Source organism: Triturus cristatus, chromosome 2_1 (assembly GCF_964204655.1).
Source record: "Triturus cristatus chromosome 2_1, aTriCri1.1, whole genome shotgun sequence".
NCBI lineage: Eukaryota > Metazoa > Chordata > Amphibia > Caudata > Salamandridae > Triturus > Triturus cristatus.
Window position 1 is genome coordinate 1,132,842,401 of NC_140581.1, and position 27,511 is coordinate 1,132,869,911.

At 44.8% G+C, this 27,511-nt stretch overlaps 1 long non-coding RNA gene across 1 annotated transcript; it reads right to left on the reverse strand.

The window, feature by feature from the left end:
- Positions 1 to 967: 967 nt before the first annotated feature.
- On the reverse strand, positions 968 to 27,511 carry LOC146866468 (uncharacterized). Its single transcript, XR_014976811.1, has 3 exons — positions 27,231 to 27,511; positions 1,439 to 1,509; positions 968 to 1,340 (listed from the first exon to the last, which is right to left on the reverse strand). It is a non-coding gene; the product is annotated as an uncharacterized LOC146866468 (long non-coding RNA).

The following is a 27,511-nucleotide window of genomic DNA, read 5'->3' on the forward strand; positions in this document are numbered from 1 at the left end:
CACCCTGGAAGGTGAATGTACACTGTGAGACGATGAAACTGTGAACAATAAAGGTTTTACAAAAAAAAAAAATATATAGAAGGGTACCATTGGAAAGGGGAGATTCTCCCCTTTCCAACGATATCCCTCCCATCTTTTTTGGTGCTCGGAGGGCTGAGATAGCCCCACAAGCACCGAAACTGAGAAACTGAAACTAAGTTTCAGTTTCGATTTCGTTGCAATGATGATAGCGCGCCATGCGCGATTGTCATTACAAAGGAATACAAAAATAGGCCTGGGGAGTTTGGGGAAGCTCTTCCCCACCTCCCCAGGCAAAAAAAAGGGAAATCCCTCTGCTGTCTGCAGCAGAGGGATTTCCTGAGCATGTGCTCATGACAGAATTGTTCCGTCATGAGCACACTAGAACTTGTGCTCTTGACGGAACCATTCCATCATGAGTATGGAAGGGGTTACAAATTTGGAGACCATTAAACCTGACCTACCCGAGCAACCTGTCTCCACCCTGCTCGGGTTGGTTAGTTTACCGATTCGACATCTTTTGGGTTTGACAGGGCAGTCTCGTAAGAAGTGTCCAGATTTACCACAGGATAGGCATAATTTATTATCCCTTCATCTTTGCCTTTATCACTCAAGGACCCTTTAATGCTACCTATCTGCATAGGTTCAGGGTCTTCAACAGGTTTGTCAGACTCTGGCTTCTTTTCTCTAAAGGCAGAGAACTTGGTCTCTGATCGTCCCTTCTCACGTTTCCGCTCATGCAAACAGTGATCTAATTTAATCACTAAATCAATTAAAGCATCACAGGATTCTGGAGGGTCTACGACTTGTACTAAAATGTCTTTCAATAATTATAAACCACAAGATGTATAGGTGTGTGCTTTCAATAAGTGACAATTTCGCAAGAACCACCTTGACTAATAGAGTGGTTTGGTGTATTTATTACACTTTTGTCCATTGATTTTTTTAACATGAAAATTCAATATTTTAAATCAAGCCAAGGAGAACAACAATTTATAACAGTACATACAGCATAAATATCAAATGAACAAACAAAAGAAATTGCAAACACAATGCTTAATATTACAAACAAATTGGTGTAACCAGTCCTTAAATTATACAAGAAATGTGGCGGTAAAAACAGATATCAATTTCAAGAGCTGAAGCCTGCCAAAAACAGCTAACCGTCTAAACCGATCGCAACAGGCGAATTGCCCTGTTTGCGTGCTATATGATTGAATAGCTCAAATTTAAGGTTATGACGAGCTGTGCTGGAGTCAACGCGTTTCAGAACCCGGAATTTCTTTAGGGGTTCATCCTCAGGACCGGGACTGTGTAAAACACTGTGAAAGACATGAACAATTACAAAAAAGGTGATTGAGCAGCAGTTAAAAAAATATATATATATTTGTTAAGAAGATAATTGCAGGTCTCTCCTTACCGTTTAGGAAGTAATTTGAACAGCAAAATATGGAACCAGCAAGGTAACTTGTATCCTCTTTTTTGGTGTTTCTGAAAGTAGTAAATAGCAGAATTAGAGTTTGATAGTGTGGTATGAAAGACTACTGCTGATATAAGTAGACTCTATTGAGACTGCGCGTTTATTATAAAATGCAGACTGCGCGTTGTGTGAAAAACAGATATTGAAGTAAATGAACTCCATGCTGCTGACTGCGCACAAATGGCTGTGCCGTTAAAGAAACGCTCATGTGAGAGTGTTCACAAGTAAATTACCATTTTTCGCAGACTAAAAAGCAAGATAAAAATGTGAAATACTGAAACTTGCCTCCAAGTACGAAGTTTGCTAGTTCATTGGAAGTAATAGCAAGGGAAGCTTTCACACCGTGATGACCCTGTAAAAGCAAGCATTCAAGGTTCTAGTCTGAGCAGGGAGTTGGGCGATTTTTAACAATGTTACTTAAACCGCTGTGGTCCGTGCCAGTGGAAACAATGTTGCACTTACTTCTTATTCAGAAACATCGATGGAGGACACATGGCAATTCGTAAGTTAAACAATTTTGGTTGATTCCTAGATAAATAGCAACTATGTATCAGCAAATGGGTGTGCATGCTGAAAAACGCTCTCACTAGCATGGCCAGGGAGACTCTTGTCACTTGCCTGAGCTTGAAAGATTCAGCTGCTGCAGCCTCTCTCCGATGTGTCCGGGTCAAACAAACTTCTCAGGAAGTAGGACACAGGTCTCAAGAGACCTAACTTGTAGATTCTGGTCATGTGGATATCGCATTGCATTATGGTACTTGTGGTCTGGGGAAAAAGCAAACTGTTTCTTAGCTGTATTAAATAAATTTACAGTCTGTTTATCTCTGACATTTCATTGAAGCCTGAAGAGGCAGTATTAAATTTCATAATTAAGTATACCTCTCTCTGGAGAAGAATTATTTCAAGGTCGCCACCCCGATGAGTAGGTTTAATGACACTTAATACTGTACAGCGAAGATCTTTTTCTGAATGGCCCAGATTTTGAAAACGATTGACAAGAGGAGCATTTGGTACTTTGTTCTTTAATCTGGATCAATGTTTGGGTTATGCGTTGTCTGATTTCTTCTGTGGTTTTGCCTATGTAGACTGACTCGCACGGACACACAGTTGTGTAGACTATGTTTTTGGTCTTGCAGGTGGAGAATTCAGAATGTTTCCATCGTTGCATCTTATTAATGAATTCGGACCCCTCTAGTGTCAAGCCACAGGCCTGGCAGTTGCCGCACTTGTGATGTCCCGAAATTGGTTGAAGATTGAAGAAGGGGCATATCGATTTCACTTTTTTCTGAGGTTCGTCTGATGCTCGAATGATGCGTTGGTCAATACTGGCATTCTTTTTTAGAGCAAAAAGAGGTATTTGAAGGTCTTTGTCCACATCTTTTATCAGGTGCCAGTTTTGGCTAACAATTTTTTTAAAGGAATTAGTGAGGGGCCCAAATGTAGAAACACATGCTTGGCGGTTCATTGTTTTTTTACATTCTTTTCAAGCAAGACTTCTCGTGGTGTAAACCACGCGCGCTTACGTGAGTGTTTTCGCAGTTTTGAAGGATATCCTTTGGCCTTTAATTTTTCAGTCAAGGCTTGAGAATGGATCTCAATCCTCACTACACGAACAATTCCGTCGCACCCGCAAGAATTGACCATACGGTAAGTTGTATTTCAGACTTTTGGGATGGAAGCTGTTGAAGCCCAATGCAGTGTTCTTGTCTGTAGGCTTGGTATACAATGTGGTTATTAGTCCTGCTTCCGTAGGTCGTATTTCCACGTCCAAGAATGTGAGGCTAGTTGTGTTGTGTGCCAAACTGAATTGAATATCCGGATTCCTATCATTCAGCCATACATGGAACTTGAGGAGATCATCCTCAGTACCTGCCCAAATACACCACACGTCATCTATATATCATTGCCATTGTATCACATGATCTTTATATGGATTGTTGTTGTATATGTGCCGCTCCTCGTACCTTGCCATATAGAGTACCACCATCTCCAGTGCGAAGGGACATCCCATGGCGGTCCCTTTCACGTGGAGGAAAAAATCATTTCAAACTTGAAATAATTCTTTTTCAGTGCCAATGATGCCTGATCTAAGATAAATTGGGTCGGTACCTGGGTCGCTCCTTGCCCTCTAGATAGAATTCCAACACTTCAAGGGGCTCCTCTTGAGGTATCTGCGTGTATAGGGACACAACGTCAAATGTAACCGTTCTGTGGTATACAGGGTTAAATTCTAAACCTTCAATTTTGTATATAAAGTGTGTAGTGTCCCTCAAGTATGATGAAACCTCTTTCAGAAATTCTTTGAGGAATAGATCGACATAGTTGGCAATAGGCTCTAGGACGGAGTCACATCCCGAAACCATCGGGCGGCCTGGAGGAGCAGTGGCACTCTTATGGATCTTTGGGAGAAAATAAATTACAGGTGTCCTTGGATGTTTTTTGAGGAGATATTCATGTTCCTTGGGACCCAGAATGCCATTCTGAAAGCCTTCGTCCACAATGATTTTAATCGCACTCTGGATTTGCTTGACCGGGTCAGAGGGGATCCTTCTGTACCACATTTGATTGAAACATGTTTCTGTCCCTCAGCTGAATAAGCCTCTCTGGACCAAACCACTGTCGCTCCGCCTTTATCGGCGGGTTTAATTATTATGTCTTTATCCTCTTTCAATTCCTTAATGGCCAGTCTTTGCGGCAACTTCATGTTGCTTTTGACGAAGATTTTTTGATGATTCAATTGGTTGAGAGATAATAGAACTGTTTGTTTGAATGCAATGATGTTCTTTGGAATGGTGTGGGGAGGAGGACAGAAGGTTGATTTGTTGTGGAGACCAGAAACTTCTCCAGTGGATTACTGTTCTTTGTCATTAAAAAATGTATGGAGCCTGATTTTTCTAAACAGTTCCATCGCTTCCATTTTAAGGTGAGTTAGGTCTTCCTTTTGGCTGGGGATGAATTTGAGGCCAAATTCTAAAACAGTTTCTTGGTCACGTGTCAATGTTTTTGTTGATAAGTTGACGATGGTTGATGTATTCACGATTTGTAGTATTGGCGTCTCGTGCTCATTTCCCATGGTTGGGGTTTGTATCGGTTACCCTTCTGTTCTTGGCCTCCTCCTAAAAAATTATTATTGTTTATTCTTTGCTGATTGGAGTTTGAGGGTCCTGCACTTTCATCCAATTCTCCTGTGGACTCAGATGACATTTCAGAGAAGATTAGAAACTTGCGTCTGGATCCACCCCTAAATTCTGGAAGGAACCTGCGAGATTCCTCTCTTGTGTAGAAGTCTTTCCTCAAGTAGGGGTAAACAGTCTCTAGGTTAAAGGATTTCTTGTCACGCTCAAATTTTGATTTTTTGAAATTTATGGTGTTGTCTTTAAACGTGGCGATATCCTTTTCTATTTTCTCTAAGAGTGTCTTGGCCTCAGAGACTGTATAATTGTCTTTGATTGATTGTATCAGTTGTTCTATTTCATCTGCTTGTGTACGGCAAAGCCTTTGAGCAGTCTCAATAGAGTGTACCATTAAATCTCCGCTGCATTTGGTGCTAATACAAATGAAGCCCTTGTATTCTGGGTCTTCAGTAAAAATAACTGTGACGTTCTTTACCTGGAGACCCCACGGGATGGTGCCCGCTTCTAGATTTTCCAAAAGGAAATAACCATGTAATTCAGTTCTGATCAATTTTTTCTGGAGTCTTATGAGTTTTTCAGACTCATTCTGTGTTTTAGCGGTTGTACTCAAGTTAATATTAGGGAAAAGGGACGGTGCTGAAATAAGTTTCTGAATATGATCTTCAGAAAAAAAAACAATGTATTTCAAGTCATCCCTTAAACTTTTGTAAAATAGAGCACTACGCTTGGCTTCAGGCCATCGGGCTTCAGCAACTAGCCTGTTGAAACAGGAGATGTAGGTCATAAGATCCTTGATTCCTTGCTTAAGATTCAATAATTCAGTGTCAACAGACTGCTAAAACTGAATCCCTGTCTAACAGACCACGTAATTCTTCCGTAAAACCCCTATAATCATACAATAAGGGATCATTCCTATTCACTAAAGGGAGTGACCATGTAGCTACTGTACCTCCCAAATAGGACAAGAAAAGAGCAACTTTTGATTGCTCTGTAGGGAAACAATAGGCTTTACACATGAAGTGCAGTTTGCATTGATTGTTGAAAGTTTCAAATTCTGTAGAGTCACCTAGGAAGCTTTCTGAGGGTGCTAAGGGTATAGAGGAGGGGTTTGTAGTATGATATACTGGAGACGTACCACCAGAAGAAGAAGAGTCTGATGTGAAAAAAGTACCATGGGTTCCTGGCACCGGATTTGGTGGTGTAGATGTTTGAGAGGCGTGTTGTAGGGCATCCATTCTAAGTGTCAAAGCTTGGGTTTCTTTTTGCAAATTCCGTATCATATGTGCCACATTAGCCAATGTTATTTGGCGTTCTGCCATTTCGCCCAGGCAGAAATATAAAACAAAGGGTTTTGCGTTTTGTGAGGCTCACCTGGTTTAACGCAGAGGCGAAATGGACCCACCTCCTCCGCCCAACAAAGTCAAAGCAAAAGAGAAGAGTTGGGGAAGAGGGGGAAACAAAACAAGGAAAGGGAAAAGTAGTCGAGTTCACAGGTCTGTCCGATGTGGTGTCGGAAGGTTTTCAAATAGGAAAAGACACAGGCGTAAGTATAATATATTGAACTAGGAGACTGAACCTAGTATTCTACCTGTTAAAAGCTCTGCCAGGTGTATCTAGGAGTATCGAACGAATAGAGTGTGAACTCATGCAGTGTATCTAAAAAGCAAACATACACTCATTATTCATAAGGACTGCAGAATTTAAGCTTTAAACAATAAGGGTGAAACATACCAACCTTAACGTAAACCACTAGTGGAATTCAACAGATCCATAAGAAAAAATATACCATCGCCTGAAAACTAGGAAAAAAACTAAAAACTTATTTTCCCAATCAGGAGAGCCAAGAAGGGGGAGCAAATGGCACATAACGGTGCAGGGTCGGAGTGCGTATTTACGTTCAGGGATAAGTGGTTAAAAAACAATCTCCTATTTATTTTGTAACACGAGATATGAAGCAATCGTGAAGCAAAGCAAGTTCAGGGCTGAGAATACACTCCACCACAAGTAAAGGAGCACAGAATCAGATAAGTATAAGGACTGCCACGGAATACTAAAATAGCTTGTATCCTACCTTTGGCCGAGAACTAAGATTCTTTAAATACCTCCTTAGTGCTCAACAATGCAGGTACTAGGAACTTTGCAGCATTAGGAAATGCTGCTCCAAGAGAAACACTGAGGCTGGTCAACGAGGGAGCTCCGAGGCTGGACTATGCCCTGGAAGAAGAAGCGGCAACCCAGAAACAGCAACACACAGAGGAACGCCAGAAGAGGAACGCCAAAGACGTCTTCTTTCTCTGACGCTGAATCAAGAAAGCAGGTAAGTGGGGAATGCAAGTGAGGCCTGGCGGGAGTCCGTGAAGGAACGCGAAGAGCGTTTCCCTCACGGACCCCTCATTTATGTTGTCCTCAAGCGCCGCCTTCGCCAGCTGACAGGAGTCTGTGGGCGGGGCTTGCGCAAGAAGCTACGGGCGGGACCTGAAGCGCTGCTATGGGCAGCGCAGCACGACATGCAGGGTCTCCAGAACATTTCTGAGGTGAACTGGGTGATCCTCCCAGGTGGAGCTAAAGACAGCAATATCACCTAGATATGCTGCACTGTAGGCTTCCAGACCTGTTAAGACTTTGTTCACCAGCCTCTAAAATGTGGCAGGTGCATTTATCAGACCAAAAGGTATCACAATAAATTGATAATGCCCAGCAGGGGTTGAAAATGCTGTTTTTGGCTTGGCATCCTCTGCTAGTCTGATTTGCCAGTAGCCAGCAGTCAGGCCAAATCTACTCAGATATTTGCCTGTGGACAAAGTATCTATGAGCTCATCTCCCCTAGAAATAGGTTGGGAATCAGTCCTATTGACTGCATTGAAGGCTTTATAGTTCACACAAAACCTCCTCCCTCTATTCCCACCCTTGGTGTGAGGTTTTTGCACAATGACTACTGGACTAGCCCAAGGGCTATCTGAAGGCTCAGTGACCCCCAATTCCAGCATCTTTTGGACCTCTGTCCTGATGCATTCTCTGGCATGGTCAGGCTGTCTGTAAATGTTGTTCGTTACAGGCATACTGTCACCTGTGTCCACTTCATGGGTACACTAGGTGGTTTCACTGGGTGTCAGAGAGAACATGTGTTGGTACTGATTGAGGACTTTTCTGCAATCAGCTTGCTGCTGATCAGTGAGGCTGCCTGCCAAGGCTACTTCTTCAACTGACCCATCAACAGGGTTCTGAGAGAGGACATCAGGGGGAGGGCCACTCTCTTCCTCCAGTCCCTCATCAGTGGCAATGAGCAAGCTCATGTAGGCCCAGTCCACAAAAGGTTTCAGGTGATTCACATGGAGTACCCTGTGGAGACTTCTGGAAGTACCTAGGCCCACCAAGTAGGTGACCTCACCTTTCTTTTCAAGGATGGTGTGGGGGCCACTAAATTTGTAATGGAGAGCAGCTGGGGCCACAGGCTCCAACGCCCACACTTTCTGTCCTGGTTGGTAAACATTCAGGACATACTTTTTGTCACACCAAGCTTTCTGGAGCTCCGGGCTGGCCTCAAGATTTTTACTTGCCTTCTTCATATACTCAGCCGTACGTGAACACAGGCCAAGTACATAGTCCACAGTATCCCGTTTAGGAGGTTTGAGAGGTTGGTCCCAACCCTCCTTAACTAGACAAAATGGACCCCAAACTGGATGTCCAAACAGAAGTTCAAATGGGCTGTAGCCAACCTCCTTCTGTGGAACTTCTCTGTAGGCAAAAAGAAGGCAGGATTGTTAGGCATCCCATTTTAGCCTGAGCTTTTCTGGGAGTCCCATCATCAAACTCTTCAGGGTCTTGTTGAGCCTTTCAACAAGCCCATTGCACTGTGGATGGTAGGGTGTGGTAAACTTATAGTTTACTCCACACTCTTTCCACATTGCTGTGACATAACTAGACATGAAGGTGGTACCTCTGTTTGTTAAGACCTCCTTAGGAAAGCCCACTCTGGAGAAGATTCCCCGGAGGGCCCTGGCCACTAAAGGAGCTGTTTTGGTTCTAAGGGGAATATTCTCTGGAGACTTAGTGGCATTGTCCACCACCAGTAGTATGTAACTGTGTCCAGATGCAGTTGGAGGGTTCAATGGACCAACAATGTCAATCCCTACCCTCTCAAAGGGAACCCAAACCACTGGGAGTGGAATTAAGGGGGCTTTTGTAGTGCCACATGACTTCCCACTGGCTTGGCAAGTGGCACATGAGTGACATAACTCCTTGGTGTCTTCTGACATATGTGGCCAGTGAAAATGAGGGACAATCCTGTCCCAAGTCTTATTTTGCCCAAGACGCCCTGCAAGGGAAATTGCATGTGCCAGGCAGAGAAGAAAACCTCTAAACTTCTGGGGTATTACCAAACTTCTGGTGGCACCAGGCTTGGAGTCTCTACCCTCAGAAAAAAGGAGCCCATCTTCCCCTTAGATCCTATGGGATGCACTGGCATTCCCTGCTACCTTATCTTGCTGTCTGAGCTGTTCAAGAGAGGGGCAGGATTGCTGTTCCAAACTCAAGTCTGTGCTGGAAGGGCCCCCTGTGCCCACAAGTGATCCTCACTGGGAGTTTGGGAGTAGAATAATTCTTTACCCTTCCTGCTCCTTCTCTTATGAGCAATCTGGTCCATTCTCTCAGTATCCAGTGATCCCCCAGTGCTGAGCTGTTTGGCCTGAGCCCTGGTAACAGCAAAGACACTGGCAGAGATCCCCATCATCTCTGCAAGAATCCTGAACTCTACTTCAGACCAGGCTGACGTTTTGACATCATTGCCCAACAGACAATCTAATGGTAGATCTGGAGATACCACAACTCTTTTAGGGCCAGTTACCCCTTCTCAGCTGAGATTCACAAATGCCAAGGAATGATCAGTCCTGACATTGCTAGTGTTGGTTACATGGTACATCTGTCCAAGTATGATCTGTTCAGGGGACACAAGTTTCTCTCTCACCATTGTGACACTGGCCCCTGTGTCCCTGAAAACCATAGTTTCCTTGCCATTGGTCATGGGCTGTTTTGTGTACTTGCCCAACTTAGTGGGACTTAGCAATAAGGTGGCAAGATCCTTGCCACGATCATAGACCAGAACAGCCTGAGTTGGAGTTTTGACTAATCCAGAATCCACCTCAGAACCCAATGTTAGCCCTACTAATTCCTTGGTTGCTGTACTATCACTTGTACTGGTGCTAGGGGGAGCAGTTGCATTATGGGCAGTGGCAGTAGGTTCCTAGGCTTTTAGACAATCTGCATCTGTTGTCCAACGGGTCTTTACTGTACATGAATAACACCAAGGTTTCTTTTTACCCGTCTTGGAGTTTTGGGACTCACCCCCAGATGCAGGTTTTTGAGAACCTTGAGAAGACTCAGTTTTGTCTTTGCCCTGCTACCCAACCTTCTCCTGGGGTTTAGAAGACTCTTGCTTCTTCTGGTCACATCCACCACCTTGTTTTTTTTGCTTAACCCTGGTATGGACCTATTTGTCTGCCTTCTTTCCGAATTCATGGGGAGAGGTCAGATCAGAGTCGGCCAGGTACTTGTTCAGTAGTTGGTTCTGACAGTTATTAAGGATGTGCTCCCTCATCAACAAATTGTACAATCCATCATAGTTCTGTACCTTGCTGCCATGAAGACAGCCTTCAAAAGCTGTGATAGCACTGTCAATGAAATGTGCCCAGTCCTTTGTGTGTGCCTTCTGGGTGTCTCTAAACCTAATTCTGTATTGCTAAGTGGTTAGGGCAAACCCGTCTATGAGTTCAGTCTTCAGCACTGAATAATTGTCAGCAGCCTCTTCTCCAACAGTGAGGAGCTTGTCTCTAGTTATTTTAGCAAAGGAGAGCCACAGGATAGCTGCCGCATGCCCTTGAGGGACCTTCTGAACTTTACAGGCCCTCTCCAGGCAGTGATCCATTTATGGATATTATCCCCCTCCTGGTAAGGAGAAACTGTTCTGTTCAGGTTCCTAGTGTCAAACGATGTTTCCCTGATTCTAGGTATACTATTGCTGTAGTCCCAGTTTCTCCCTAGCTTTCTGTACTTCCAGGGTCTCCTTGTCAAGGGGAAACTGATCTTGCCTGAGTCTAACTCTCTCAAGTTTCATCAGATGGTACTCCCTTTCCAAGGAGACCTCCCTCTTGCTAGATATGGAGGTCCCTATGGAATTATTGTGAAGCATTGGACTTGGCAGAGGGCGACCTAGACTTCCCCTGCCTACTAAGAACCCTCCCAGGAGGGATAAAGGGGATACCATCAGTGCCATCTGAATATTCCTTGGGGGATTGGAATTTGCCAGTGTGGAGTTTCCAGACTCCTCTTAGTCATAATCTGAATCGAAGTCACTAGGGGGAACCTCTGGTACCGCCTCTTCTGGAGCATCCCTGCCAACATTGTCTTGCTCTTCTACCCTATCAGGATTCTTGTCATCCTGGTGAAGTAGCTCTAAGAGGAGCTTTGTTGTGGGATTGTTACCTGCCTTTATCCTTCTAAGGCTACATAGGGTCCACTGTACTTAGCAGACGGTGGAACACTGACATGGGATAGGTGTAGTGTGGTGTTGCACCCACGTACCCTAGTGCATGGGTACTCACAAACTTTTTCTCGGTGGGCAAATTTTCAGTGTGGTTTGTGGCCGAGGGCCACACCGGTGGGGGCGGGGTCAGTGGGGGATGGGGGCGGTGCTAGAGCTAAAAAAACTGTGATCATGAGGTTGAACACAGGCCCCTGCAGCGGACACCTTCATCTACTGAGCCACCAGACCCGGCATACACACATCTCTCTCTCTCTCTCTCTCTCACTATCTCTCTCTGTCTCGCTCTCTGTCTACCTCCCTCTCTCTTTCTCCCTCACTCTGTCTGTCTCCCTCTCTCTCTCTCTCTCTGTCTCCCTCCCCCTCTCTCTCTGTCTCCATCCCTCTCTCTCCCTCTGTCTGCCTTTCTCTGTCTCCCTCTCTCTGTCTCCCTCTCTCTGTCGCCCTCCTCCCTCTGTCCGTCTCCCTCTGTCTGTCTCCCTCTGTCTCCCTCTGTCTGTTGCCCTCTGTCTCCCATCCCTCTGTCTCCCTCTCTCTCTCTCTCTCTCCCTCTGTCTCCCTCCCTCTCTCTGCCTCCCTCTCTCTGTGTCTCTCTGTCTCCCTCCCTCTGTCTCCCTCTCTCTCCCTCCCTCTGTCTCCCTCTCTCTCTGTCTCCCTCTCTGTCTCCCTCCCCCTGTCTGTCTCCCTCTGTCTGTCTCCCTCTGTCTGTCTCTGTCTCCCTCCCTCTGTCTCCTCCCACTGTCTCCCACCCTCTGTCTCCCTCCCTCTATCTCCCTCTTTCTCCCTCTGTCTGTCTCCCTCTGTCTCCCCCTGACTCCCTCCCTCTGTCTCCCTCTGCCTCCCTCTGTCTCCCTCCCTCTGTCTTCCTCTCTCTCTATCTCCCTCTCTCTCTCTCTCTCTCTCTCTCTCTCTCTCTGTCTCCCTCCCTCTGGCACCCTCTGTGTCCCTCCCTCTGTCTCCCTCCCTCTCCCTCCCTCTCTCTCCCTCTGTCTCCCTCTCTGTCTCTCTGATCTGCCTCTTTCTCTCAGTCCCTGTCCCTGTCTCTGCCTCTATCTGTCTGTCCCTGTCTCTCTGTCCCTGCCTCCCTCCCTCTGTCTCCCTCTCCGTCTCTCTGTCTCTGTCTGTCTCTGCCTCTATCTGTCTGCCCCTGTCCCTGTCTCTATCTGTCTCTGTCTGTCCCTGTCTCTATCTCTGTCTCTAGCTCTGTCTGTCTCTGCCTCTTTCTGTCTCTGCCTTTGTCTGTCCCTGCCTCTATCTGTCCCTGCCTCTAGCTCTGTCTCTCTCTCTGTCTCTGTCTCTCTCTATCTGTCTCTGCCTCTATCTGTCTCTGCCTCTGTCAGTCTGTCCCTGTCTCTGCCTCTATCTAGCTCTGTCTGCCCCTGCCTCTATCTGTCTATGCCTCTATCTGGCTCTGTCTCTATGTGTCTCTATCTGTGTCTGTCTCTTATCTGTCTCTGCCTCTATCTGTCTCTGCCTCTATCTGTATCTCTGTCAGTCTGTCCCTGTATCTGTCTCTCTAGGTCTATCTCTGTCTCTATCTCTCTATCTGTTTCTATCTCTATCTGTCTCTGTGCCTCGGGCAGTGCACACGTACTGTGTCTACATGTCTCCATCACCAACCCAGAGACAGCCCCCCACTCCACCCACTCCCTGTGTAATGTAAAAGCCAGCTCGTTTTCTCTCTGAATTTGCTGCTTCGCGGGGTTTGTGTCCCACCACTGGGCCTGGGGGGTCACATCTGTCGCCGGCTTTAATTCTGACTCTCACCCCCGAACTGTCAGATCAAAGCCCCCCTTTGGTGCCAGTCACCCGTCCATTATATATAGCGCCAACGTGGCGGCGAGCATTTGTGCGCTGTGCTGCGAGAGCAGAGACCAGGCCTGAGCTCCCTGGCTGGTGGGAAACATCACATCACAGGCTCTTAACGCACACCTCACCCGGCTCTCACTCCCAACTGCCCTCTGTCACCTCACCCGGCTCTCACTCCCAACTGCCCTCTGTCACCTCACCCGGCTCTCAGTCCCTGCTGCCCTCTGTCACCCTGTGCCATCTCACCTGGCTCTCACTCCCTGCTGCCCTCTATCACCTCACCCGGCTCTCAGTCCCTGCTGCCCTCTGTCACCCTCTGCCATCTCACCTGGCTCTAACTCCCTGCTGCCCTCCGTCACCTCACCCGGCTCTCACACCCTGCTGTCCTCTGTCACCTCACCGGTGGTGTTTGCTGACACTCTTTAAATAAAAATAAAAAAACACAGGTACGATGTCTACAAGGTCCGTGGGCCACCAAGGAAGGCTTGCCGGGCCGAACTATGAATACCCGTGCCCTAGTGGAAACTAAACTTCCCAAGATTGGAGAAAGGGTTGTGCCAAGCCTTTAACAACCAATCTACAAGTTCAGTAGAACTTACTTAGTCTATAAAATATTATATGTGCCAAATGCTAGTGATGGTTTTTCAATTAATCCACACCTAGATTAGCTGGTAAAACCATGCAGTCTTTGAATCCCAACCCCTGCACACCAATGTAAGAGGCTGGCTTAGTATATGGTGCTCACTTGTGTAAGTGTAGCCCCCTGCACGGATCCAGGCAACTCTTATGGTGATTTTAGTGGTCTTAGACAACCTTAGAAAGCTCTTTAAGTGGTAGCTGTTGAGCTATTCTTACACCCCCGATGTCTGAAATAGCTATCCCCGAGATTACTCTGGCAGAAGTCACAAAAACCCTATGTAGAATAGTTCCAGGGAAAGCTGCAGGTTTGGACAAGATACCAGGGGATTTTGTCCGGGCTGAACGCAAGATCTGGGGCCCTTATTTATGGGCGGTCTATAACGCCATCCTACAGGGAATGGCCCTCTCTGCAACTTGGCCAGGTGCTGAGATCCTTTTGGTATATAAAAAGGGATCACCTCTATTACCAACAAACTATAGACCGATCAGTTTGATCGATGTATCACAAAAAGTATTTGCCAGGGTTTTATAAGATCGCCTGCAATCCTGGCTGGAGGAACACAAGACCATTACCCCTTTGCAAGCCGGTGTCAGAGAAAAAACATCAACGATTGATCAGATTTTTAGGCTCCAACTGCTTTCTTGGAAATCAGTATATCTAGAAGGAGGTAGCCTGTATCTGGTCTTTGTGTACCTCAAGAGTGCATTTGACCTGGTACCCAGAGTTGCATTGTGGGGGGTCTTGAGTGAATTAGGAATACCCTACTATCTTTTAGAAATACTGAGAAGGCTACATACTAGTAACTACCCCCAAATCAGGTATGGGAAGAATGGGGAACTCACGTCGTCCATCCCCATTAACAGGAAAGTCAGACAGGGATGCGTGCTTGCCCCTACCCTGGTCAGTGCGCTGAGAGAACTGAAGGACATTGATGCCCTCAAACTAGCGCACAAGCCAATCCCGGCTATGATGTTTGCAGACAATACTCTACTCCTCTCCAAATCTGCTATGGGCATTCAGAGAATTTTAGACAGGTTTTGTGAGTTCTGTAGGTCAATGGGGTTGGAAATCAACAGCCAAAAAACAAAATGTACGGTCTTCAACCCCAATAGATCAACCCGCCCCAACCCATGCATGAACGTTATTCCCCTGGAGCGGGTATCTATATTTGACTACCTGGGCCTTACACTTACTGAAAATATGGCTGGGGGCCCCAAATAGATAAGTCCAATCTTTAAACTGGCCCAGACTGCAGGTGGCCTGCCAAGTTTTATAGAAAGTCGTTTCATAAGATAGTAAGTCCAGTCATGGAGATTTATAAAACCTAGCTTAGGAGTGCTGCCCTATATGGGGCTGAACTCTGGGGGCACTCTCACCTTAGACCTATTGTTAAAACAGAGAACAACTTTCTTAGGCAGCTATTTGGCCTACCAGTGAGTTCCCCACTTGTTCCACTGCGTGTGGATCTAGGGGTGAGACCCATCGCAGAGGAAATTGGCTGCAGACCTCTACTCTTTTGGCGGCGCCTCTGGGTGACACCTAAATTGGCCGAATACAGGTCTGAGCTCCTAGAAATTTTGAGACTCCCCGGCATAGGTAAGCTGCCATGGTTTGCACATATCAGGGAAGGTCTCTGTTCTTATGGCAGAGACGATTTATGGTATAATCCAGATTCAGCCTGTTTGACAATCCCACGTAAACAACTAATTACCAGCTTTAGGGTGGGCAAACTTGATAAACTCCATGAAGAGTCTACCATTGGATCTCTTACATTAAACTTTCTGGACGTGAAGGATACGTATAATATTGAGCCATGCCTAGATGAAATTCGACCGGCATTAGCCAGGAAACTGTATGTGCAATTTCGGCATGGCTGCCTTCCCAGGGTTCCTTCACCAATAAATGGTCCAGTGGTACTACATTTGGGTGTTCAGCGTTTAGCTAGGGAGAGGAGTCTGAACTCCTTGTTTTCTTTTTTTGCCCGGCATATCACAAAATCAGACACAGATGGTTGATCCAGTTGTGTAGGAACCTTGGCACAACACATTGCAAAGAAGCGTTCAGGCTCCAAAATATAATACTGAACTTTTTATTGTCTATGCGGTATCCAGTTTTTTAAGTTCCATGTGGTGGGCTCGGATGAATTTTCTTAAAGTTTATCCATGGACTGGGCTATGAGATTGACCTTATCATTGTTTAAATCCTAAGAATTATTTTAACTTAAAATTGTTTTTATCATGACTTTTAGCCTTTTTAACTGTTTTAGCATTGTTTATACATATCTGTGTTTGTTCTTTTATGGTGTACAAACCGAAATAAAGAATAAAGAATGGAATGGAATGGAATGGTAGCTGTGGAGAGCAGCCTTCAGGCTTAGTCCATAAGGAGTGTATACCAGCTTATTTTACCAGTATTTAATCATTTTGGGGTAGGTTAAGTGCAAAGAACCTCACAGTGTAGTTATAAAAATATGCATTAATTATAAACACATTGTAATATCTTCTACCCAGAGATATAATCACCTGACATACAATACTTCGATAAAAGAATACGTACGTAGCACAAATACGCAGTGGTCTCCAGTGGGAGAGCAAATTGCATACTAAAATAGCGAATGCGAACCATGACTCAAGTCCGGACTGGGCACAGAAGATGTAGAAAAGAGACCCAGGGAACCACCCAAGGTAAGTACCCAGGAACACCACAGAGGCCGTGTGCAGAGTAGGAATACGACCGCATGCTCAATACAAGTCAATGAGTAAGTCGCAGTTTTAAAGAAGGACCCTTCCCAGCAGACCCTGAAGAAACCCAGTGGAAGATGGAAGGTTGGAGAGTCACCACACCCATCGATACCCCAGGAACCAGCATACCTCCACCAGGGAATCTGGGTGCATAGGTGCGAAGTGATGTCAGAAACCGCCGTAGACCGCAATGGAGGACTTCAGTGAAGATGCCACTGGAAAAGAAGGCAAAAGAGTACGGTGGAACCCAAAGGGGTATTCAAGATGAGAGGTACCTGTAAGCAGAGGGGACAGAGTCTATGCCACTAAGGAGTGACCAGAAGGCACTGAAGGAAAGAGCAGATGTCGTAGCACAACAGACCGGTGTTTGCCATAAGGCCGTTTCTTTGTAACAGTGTAAAATGCAATAGGAAGACCGTAATGTTACGGTTCTCGAGACCCAATCTATATGGGGGTTGTGTTGTTGCAACCATGGTACTCCTAATATGGCTCCAAACGTGGGTGTATCAATGAGATCGAAAGAGATTATTTCTGAGTGCCCATTATCACACACCATGATAATATCAGGAGTATGGTGTCTAATTAACCCTGATGACAACTCGGAACCATCCACTGCTCGAACCTTCTCAGGACAGGCTTTTGTGATGAATTGTAACCCCAATGCTTTGGCTACGGTTATATCCAAGAAATTCCCAGTAGCCCCAGAATCCAGTAGAATAGGCATAGACTTTCTATGCTGAGAGGGCAGGATAAAGATCACCGAAATGATAAAATGTTTCGGGACCGGAGACACCGTGTTAGAGACAGACTGCGAGATCTGGGAAACTGAAGGACTTGGGAAATCGATCTCCAAACTTACCAAGTCTCTCAGTTTTCCGACACCGACACTGCTCCTGATTTATTGACTGGTTTATCTACTTTTTTAGGCTTCACGGGACAATCTCGGGCAAAATGCCCTCCCTTACCGCAGTAAAGGCATAGATTCAAACGCCGTCTTTTTTCTCTTTCTTCGACAGTTAAAGGGCCTCTGACCCCACCAATCTGCATAGGCTCACTCGAATCTTTGGTCTCTTTTTTTATCAGGCCTTGAAAGAAAAAGACGGGAGTATTCTCCTTTTGACTTTTCACCCTTCCTTTCCGTCAGCCTATGGTCCAATTTGACCACTAAATCAATAAAAGCTGCACAGTCTTCAGGAGGATCTACAATCTGAGACAGAATGTCTTTTAATTCGTCTCGTAACCCCCGATAAAAGAGGGATGTTCTTTTCTCGTCAGGCCACTGTGTCTCAGTGACTAACCGATTGAATGTGGTTATATACGTAAGAAGGTCCTTTGACCCTTGTTTCAGGTTCAGCAACTCATTGTCACTGGCCTGCATGTAGGAATGCCGGGCGAATAAACCTCGCATCCGTTCTTTGAACTGATGTAAATTATAGAGTACTGGATCGTCGTTCTCCACCAACGGGACTGCCCACAGGGCTGCGTTCCCGCTCAAATAAGATATAATGAAAGCTGTTTTAGCGGCATCATCAGGGAACGCCGCTGCACGACATAAGAATTGAAGATGGCACTGATTCATAAGGACTGCATATTTAGTGCTATCCCCATTGAACCGTTCAGGCATGGCCAGAGGAGTGTGGGGTGGTGTGACAACAGAAACAGTAACCGGGGCAGATGGGGATACAAGAGGTACGGACGGGTGAGGGGATGGGATGTGAAAATGACTTGGCTGAATGTAATTACGCTTCTGTTTGGGAAGTGTTCCTATTCCTGATGTCTCTAATGAGGTATGTGTTTTTAATATTCCTAATTCAGTAACCAGCCTCTGATTCTCTCTCCTTAACTCGCTAAGCTCTGTCTGCAATGTGACTACAGTATTCGCTAACTCCGACATAGTGATGTCAGAATTGTCAAGGCGCGACTGTTCCATCTTCGCTCAGGGGAAGTTTATACTACGTGGGCTTGGCCTTTCTGTCCGGTTCTGGGTCCGACGACAGAGAATCCAAGATCCACGGGAGCGAAGATAATGTCTCTACGCTCTCACAAGGTCCAGACCCCTATAGGTGTGCACACACTAGAGGGAGACATGGACCCCCTAGAGGGCGAAGAGAACGGAAAGGACCACTAGGTTTTCTGTCGGGGATATCAGGCAGGGAAGTAAAGATTCCTACAAGGAGACACAAACAACAAGGCAGCTGTCAGTAGTAATACCACATAAACTTCACCACTAAGTTCAGTATTTTCTATGCCTTCTCATACTCACGTAAGTAAACCGGGGGACGTGGCCTTAAGGCCTCTTCATAAAACAGGAATGGGGTCTCAATACAACGCCAGTGGAAGGCAAGCAGACTCCATAGAAAAAAGAGAGTTGTATCATTCACAGGGAGCAATGTAGATGCTTGCAGCAATAGTCCTTTCTTGATGCAGTTAAATTGAATGCAGTGCGTGACGTGGTTAAGAAAAGAAGACTGAGTGTCCCAATAAAGTTTTGAGCCTTCAATCCCTAGATCACTGGCATTGTGAGGTACAAACGCGTCTCAGCACGGGGTGGGGAGAAGCACAACTGGCAAGGAATAGAGCGTGAACACCGCTCTAAATCAACAGGAGCAATCAGGGTTATAACAGCGCTTACTCGCGCTAGCTACACCGGTTCAGTTTTCAAAAACGCGCTTCCAGCGCGGCATTAACAGAAAGTAGGCAAAACCTTCACAGCGCTTCCTCGCGCTCACGTTACAAGGAATGTTCTCCACAGGGCGCGTCCAGCGCTGAAAGAAACAACAGCATGAAAAAGAAAAAAAAAAAAAAAAAAACCTTCACAGCGCTTCCTCGCGCTCACGTTACAAAGAATGTTCTCCACAGTGCGCGTCCAGCGCTCGAATCAATACAAAGACTCGCAATGAGGGATTTCAACACACAAACCAACTCATGGTACCGGGGACTGGAAACGTGATGATCCGTTGGTTTTGTGATTCTTCTACTATGCAGGAAACGGGGAGAATACGAGGAACTGGTCCGGGTAGAATCCAAACAGACAAGGGGGCGTGGTCCAAAAGCAGGAAGCAAGGCCAAGCAATTGGGGTTGTAAGACTGCAGCCTATATGCTGGTAGCAGGGATGTATGACGTTACAACGCATGCTTTTACACCGCATGCCGTTACAACGCATTTTTTACACCGCAAGATCTGTTACAACGCCAGCCTTTACAACGCATGCTTTTACAACGACGTACACTAGATGGAGTGCTGACATTAGAAATGTATAATTTACTATTCTAACTCCAGTCCACGTTGCAGTAGGGAAGGTGTTTGGATAGTAAAACTACACTATTTCTAATGTTAGCACGCCATCTAGTGCATTTCGTTGTAATAGCATGCGTTGTAATGGCATGCGTTGTAACAGATTTCGCGTTGTAATAGTTTCGTTGTAATGGTAGTGCGGTGTAAAAGTTGCGTTGTAAAGGTTGTTCACCGGTAGCAGTCATGTGATCTACTGTGGTGCAGCATGGGAAGGCATACAAGATACTCCCTCTAGCAAGGTATTCTGGGAGTTGGAGTTTTCTACAGTATCCTCCGCTTTACGTATAAATAGGGTGCAGGAAGCTCGACCCCTGACACCGAGACACAAATATAGTTTAAAATGTTTATTTTAACTATGTGCTCTAACATGAAGTATACGTGCCACAACAAACAGAAAAATGCATAACGCTAATATAGTAAGCATTGCAGCTAGGCCATATATCATAAAGGGAGATGTCATCATATGAAGACAACGGACTACAGTGCCCAACCTCCCTCCCCTTGGCAAGAAGAAGAATTATAATATAATGGAAGATCTCTAGGCTTTGTCAGCAGACCCCATATCTTAGACTATAGATGGTATTTCTACATCGTAGGTGCGTGTTGCTCTTCTCCCTGGAAAGGTCCCTCTCCAAGGGTGTGTTACTAACCATGCATCACCATAATATCAAAGTACGAGTTACCAGCAGCGGCAGCTGCATTAGCATGTTTTGTCTAGGTGCTAGAGCCGGACAAGTACAGAATAACAAGTTGCATTGTTAATCGACCTTGCTCACAATGTTCAGACTAAACTCTAGGACCAGGAAGAGAACGAACACAGCAGACGGTTCTCATGTAAAAAAAAAAGAGTATTGCAAAAAGAAAGCCATGTAGTAACGTGCGCAAAAGCTGCATCATGGCAGCAGGGCTCATGCTAACTTAGTGATGTCGACATTGTCCCTATCGGCCACGTGGCACACGTTTCAGCTTCTTGTGGCTTTTTGCCATTCTATTGACCATAGCCTCCATACTTCCTGATCCCACTTCTGACACCACTTGTAAGAGACCAGGGCGGATGTGTAAGCGTGGAGGCTTGGTTTGTTTAGCAATGGTGTCTTTCATTTCAATTGTTGCAGATAGAAATATGAATGCGGTGGGAATGGCTCCTCCTAGAGTTGATGATGGGTTAATCTTCTTGTGTGCTTCTTTCTTAGGTCTTCGGAGAGTGATGGGGACATGGAATCTCGGAGAAAGAAAAACACTGGTAAGTATTTACATGGGGTGGGAATGATGATAACCTCTCACAATACCCTGTGATGCTCGTGACAGGTAAAGGAAGGTGAAAAAGAAAATATTTAAAAAAATAAGAGAAAAAGACAGATGACCTCTCAGTCGTCTCTCAAGGGCTATACCGCCCACTATCAGATTTATAGGGTAATTCTTGGTGCTCTCCGGGTTGTGGCTAAGGGGAAAAATAATTTGTTAGTATCCTGGTTTTTGTGTATTCACAACCTACTCCGGGTTTTAGTTTATGATACCCAATGACTTCTGGGAAATGTAGTGCGCTATAATATGCCATGTGTGAGAAAACAATCTTGGACCTAGTTTTAAGACTACGACACTAACAGCCACTAAATACCGCCCCACATGAATCACCACTGAGACGCACAGAAAGACTAACCACTATTAACGCTAATGAACGCCTGCAATACTTTTCTTTAGTGATAAAAGGTGATATAGTATTACAAATGCCTCATTCATTTACTTTTAGATATTCCCCGGAAGAAGGCATCACGCCGAAATGCATTGGGAATTGTAAACTCGTATTATACGATGCATCATCGAAATGATATATGAATTTCGTGATTAAAGAAATATAAACTACAAAAAACTTTTGAAGAAACTTTATTGAATCCAATTGAATAACAACAATCCAACATCGATATACCAGTGCCCAGGGGACACGCCCTAATGTTTAAGGGCTTGCAACCAATCATACTGAATCCCCGCACTCCTTGTTCAGAGAAGTGACATCCTAGGAGCACGGACTTACCTCTACAAAAACCTGATAAAATATGATCACAAACATATAAGCTGTGCACGTACCACACCTATAGTACATATCTCCATTCTGAACCCGAGTACGGAGCACGCCTCCATACAAAATGGCCTACGAACAAATATCCAATCTAACAGACCTCAGAGCGGAAACGTTCGCATTCACCGATGATGCTGCGAATAAAATATACGCACTAATACAAGAAGAGGCCACCGAATTCTCATCGAAGAGAACTAAAGAACAAAACATACGCCAACTACTGTATCTTTCTAAAAAAGAAATCAATCAGAGACTGCATGCAAGTACCATGATAAAATATCATAAAGCTCAAAGGATCCCGAGAGGATTAAGAATCCCATTGAAACCATCATTATGCAAAAACGTCCAACAGTTTAAAGATCGTTGGTTCGCAATATTGAACAAATGTTCATTAGACCTAATCCTCCTCATTATAGAAGAATTATCGAACATACTAGAGGAACTAACAAAAGAAATCGAAACAGTCAAATCTGAATTACAAACAACTATCCCTCCAGAAGATTGGAATAAAGTACTAGAAGATATAAACATCCAGTTATCAAAACACACCCAAGAAATCAACGAAAGGAAAATTCGAAAATATAGAAGGGACACCATCGATTATAAATTAGGAGAAGTGTATACCTGGGCAGACATATACGCCAAACGAAGACAAAACAAACCATACAACCTCAACACAGACACGTCTTCGTCAGAAAGCGACATTTCAAACCAACCCAGAAACACATCACCAAAGACCACCCCAGCTACCTCTTCTAATGAAACAAACGCATCAGTTTCTTTTTTAGAAGCAGGTGCCACCAACGAGGAAGACCCAGGAGGAGCCAAAGAAACAGAAAAAACAAAGGAAATCCCCCAAACTCGAATGACAACCTCGAAACAGAACAAGCAGAAGAAAGGGGGACACAGGATGACCTAGTAATCAACATTTCTGATTACCACTTATCTAATGTTGAATCAAGAGTGTTACAGAAAGGAACCTCTTTCGTTCCGACAACACACACGAACTGTCTGGAATTAGACATTAGTTTCTTCAAATTGATGAGAAAACTCCGATTAAGACACTATTTTGAAAACATAGTAGAACCTACTACCTTTACACCGGAAGATCCACTAAGGGGCCTAACCACTAAAAGTACTTACATGGCACCAATAAGCCACAAAAGTCTAGACACATTTGAAACTTTAGTGAAACAGGACCTCCAAAAACGTAACTTTCAAAAACGTCACAAATTCAAAAACCTTACACAGAAGGAATGGGGCATATTAAGATCTATAGCTAACAGAACCAGTATAACATGTCAGAAAGCCGACAAGGGTGGAGCATTGGTAATCTTAAACACCAGCTATTATGAAGAACAAGTGGAAATCCAATTATCGGATGAATACACTTACATGAAACTCGACTTCAATCCTACGGAACAAATCCATGAAGTCCTTAAAAACATCGTTCAAAAAGCTAATGAAACAGGCACCATAAATGATAAAGTCAAGAAATTTCTGATTCAAACCAACCCAAAAAGTCCCACCATATACATGGTACCTAAAATACACAAAAATTTGACCAAACCACCTTTCCGACCAATAGTGTCCACAAGAAACAGCCTACACGAACCGGTGGGCAAATACTTGGACAAATATCTCCAACCAAGCGTTGTTAAACTACCCACGTACATCAAGGACACAACGGATTTTCTCAATAAATTTAAAAGATCACTAAAGACAAAAATGAACCTATCCTCATGTGTACAATAGATGTCAAATCTTTATACACGTCCATCCCACATCAGAGTGGCCTGGAAGCAGTAGAACAAGCACTTCTACAAAGTGAATACAGCACAAACTTACAAATCTTTTTGATGGAACTAATGTTTTTCACATTACAACACAGCTATTTTAAATGGAAGACAGACTGGTTCTTGCAGAAGACTGGTACATCAATGGGAAATTGTGCCGCGCCAACATACGCGAATATCTTCATGGGAATGTTTGAAGAAAAACACATCTTAACCAATCCTACTTGGCAAAAGCATCTAAAAATGTTCGTAAGATTCATAGACGATATATTCATACTATGGAACGGACCAACATCCACCCTAAACAAACTGCTGGGTGAACTTAACTTGGTAGATGAAAGAATACAATTCACTTCAGAGACACAACTAAACACCATCAACTTTTTGGATGTAAAAATCACACAAACCAGTGAAGGTTTCCAAACAGATCTGTTCAGAAAACCTACGGACAAAAACAACATGCTGTCCTACGACAGCTTTCACCTCAGCTCCTTAAAAAACAATATGCCTTTCACGCAAATACTCAGAATAACAAGAATAGTATCAGACCCCAACATCAGGACAACACGCATTAACGAAATGCTGAAACGCTTTCGCACAAGAGGATATCCAGAAAATATTCTACAAGAAGCAGAAAACAGAGGCAACACCATCAGCAGGTCCACTGCCTTGTCAACCTCAAGGAAACCCTCAGATAACCGTACTACTATAGTCTCCAAGTTTTCTACCATGAGCAAATGCTTCAAAAAAATTATTAAAAGACATTGGCCCATATTGAAAGTGGAACCAGATTTTAATAAAATCTTTGAACAGGAACCAACTTTCGCAAACACCAGAGCCAAAAATGTGGGAGAGATTATAAAAAACCCCACAGATCAGACCGAACAAATCCAACATAAAGGAACTTTAGCATGTTGGAATTGCAACAATTGCAACAATATCATTCCTGCTTCATACATCACACATCCGATGAAAGGTTACACCATCAAACTTAAAGTAACAGCCACATGCGACACAGCCAATACTATATATCAACTAAAATGCCCATGTGGAAAAATATACGTGGGACAAACAGAAAGAAAAATTAAAACACGTATAAATGAACACAAAAGCAACATCAGGACTCAGAACCTCAAATCCACAGTGGCAAGCCATTTCCTAGAAGCTGGACATCATATAAGCCAACTCAAATTCAACATCCTGGAAATCATTGCTAAAACGGAAGGCAGAGACAATCACAAAACTTTATTACAACGGGAAAATCACTGGATTCGCACACTTAATTCCATGAAACCAAATGGGATGAATGACCGGATGGAATTTATATGTTATCTCTAATTGCATGAACAGTTAACAAGTGTATTAATTATCTTACACAGATGAATGTTTCAGTGGTGGCTGGTGACATTTGAAAGTGGTGAGGCGTAAAGTTTCTGTCGGAGTGCACCGTGGCGAGCGATATAGACCTGCAGATATAGACACGTGTAAAGCTAAAAGCACAGTCCAATATACACACATTCGAGGTTAAACACACACACATGCACCAACACACAGTCACACACACACATTCGAGGTTTCTCTCACACACACACACACACTTGCAGACACACTCACAATGTATCTTTGTTTGGCATCCTTGTCTGAACACCTTTTCTCTGAACAAGTGTCCTTTACTGTGTTCTCCCGGTGCATTAATAATTCTCTTTAGTGGCGTCAGCGAAAGAGATTCAGGTAGCTTGCTGACGCCAGCGAGGGGTAAAGGCCAGCCCACCGATGTCAGTGAAGGGACAGAACAGCTTACTGACGTCGATGAGACATACGAGGAAATAGGGGAGCACTCAGCAAAGTAGCAAACTGCAGAAAGCAATACATTAAACAGCGTGATCGCAGCAGAATCGTGAAAGAAAAGGCATTCATAGCATTTTAAGTGACCAGATTTGCATATTTTAAAATTATGTCCAGGAGTGGAACCAGCAGGCACTAGAGGATCACAAATGCGTCATTACTAATAATGTTTTAAGGTAAAAATAAAATTTAAATAAAGCATTAAGTAAATATTGTGTACAGGGTGCTTAATTTGAGTACAGCAAACTGAGATGACACATTAAGCCTTGGAACAATCATAGCTTAATTCTCATCCCGGCTTCACTATGTCACTAAACTCCGTGATCCTGGGGCGATTGTTTTCAACTACACGGAGCGGGACAAGAAAATAGTTATGTCGCCATTATGCGGAAAACGACGCAGCAGCAGAATTTCATAATTCCAGTGGCCCTATCCATAAAAAAGCATAAATTATGTTTCCTCCGTAAGAGAGTTGCAAGGGTGTGGCAGGTGTAATGTTGTTGCTTTTCATAGACATTAATTCAAGAAAAAAATGCATGTAACGTGCGTCTCCTCGTCTTGCCCTCCCTCCCTCACCTCACACTACAAGGCAAAACATAATCTATTTTGGTGAAAGATGGCATCGGTGGGACTGAATTATAGCATTTTCTGGAAGATGCTGTGGGGAGTACCTCAGAGCGACTGCCGGCTGCATTTGAAGAACTACAAAGCGTCTCTACCTCGGAGTCACTCCTTGCTTCAGCCTAGCGTGCGAAGAGCCGCCAACTAGATTTACCGAGGTTTTATTGTAGGGTGTAGTGTGTGCACTCCGTATCGTATGGGAATAGTGATGCAGGAGGAGATGAAACGATTTGCCCAGGGTCACACAGTTTAATGAGGGAGAGAAGCTGGGACCGGTAACTATTACAGTCGCGGCTCGCAATACTCGATGGGGGTGGACTCGGGTGGGGACAGGCCCGGGCACCATGAGGTGACAAATGCATGCAAGCCAGAGATGAAACCGAGTGCTGCTGCAAGGCCTTGCAGCGTGACACAGCTCGACTTCAGCTTTCTGAAGGAGAATGAACACCCCTTCACAAGGGTGACTCGGCGCACTACCGCGACTTACCCGCCGTGCTTCCAGTCACTCGGGGTCATGCGGTAGTATTAGTGTTATAGTCAGGGGTGTGCACTTTATACCCAGATCTGAGCCTGTAGCCCTAGTCCTTACTGCACAGCAGTCACACACATCATACGCCTCACACTCCAACCAGAAGGTACCTTATGATCTGGCCCGACCACCAGCAGGCCGTGGGACCCACAGAGTAGGTATTAGGGGGGTGTTCCACCCCAATCACCCCCCCCCCTTAAAGATACGCCCCTGTGTGGGATGTGTCTCTCTACCATGACGTCACAGAGGCAACTGAACTAGATGTGTAGCAATATACACTACACTGTGAGATACCCTTTGTGTGCTGACATCGTACTGTGAGATATCCCTTACTACCGTAACATCATACGGGGACGGGACTGAACTAAACTCAACAATGAAAACTGAACAATTTCCTTTGATCAGTGACGTCGTACTATGGGAAGTCCTACACTGCAGTGACATCACTCTTGCAGATGAAGTGAGCGTATAGGAATGTACAATCAGAACTGCCATTCCCGCGGTGACGTCGTATTGTGGAACATCCGTCATTGTAGTGACACACATCACTACCGCAAGCTAAATGAACCTATAAAAATGCACATTTAAAACTGTCCTTTGTGCAGTGAAATCACACATGCACCATCACTTACGTCCTTGGTAACAACTTCAAGAGTGGAACTGATCATAGTGCAGTGACGTCATACATGGCGGATCGAAGTAGTACTCACTGTTTTCAGCTTGATCACGGCGGGTTTCTCTTGGAGTCCCGGACCGGGTTGAAGCTGGTTCAAGGAAGGAGGGAAATGCTAACTCCGCGCAGGAAGCTGTACTTGAAATCCCGCCTCTTGTCATAGGGTGACTCTGTATCAACGTCATCCAGTCAGGGGAGGAGGCGGGATCCTAGAACTTGAAGAATGTTCTGAGCTGAGCTACGTGACTACGTCAGATCAGGGCGAGCCGAAAATTCGACCGAAGTCCTGGAAAACCAGCTGCTTCAGGTAGCGCCTGC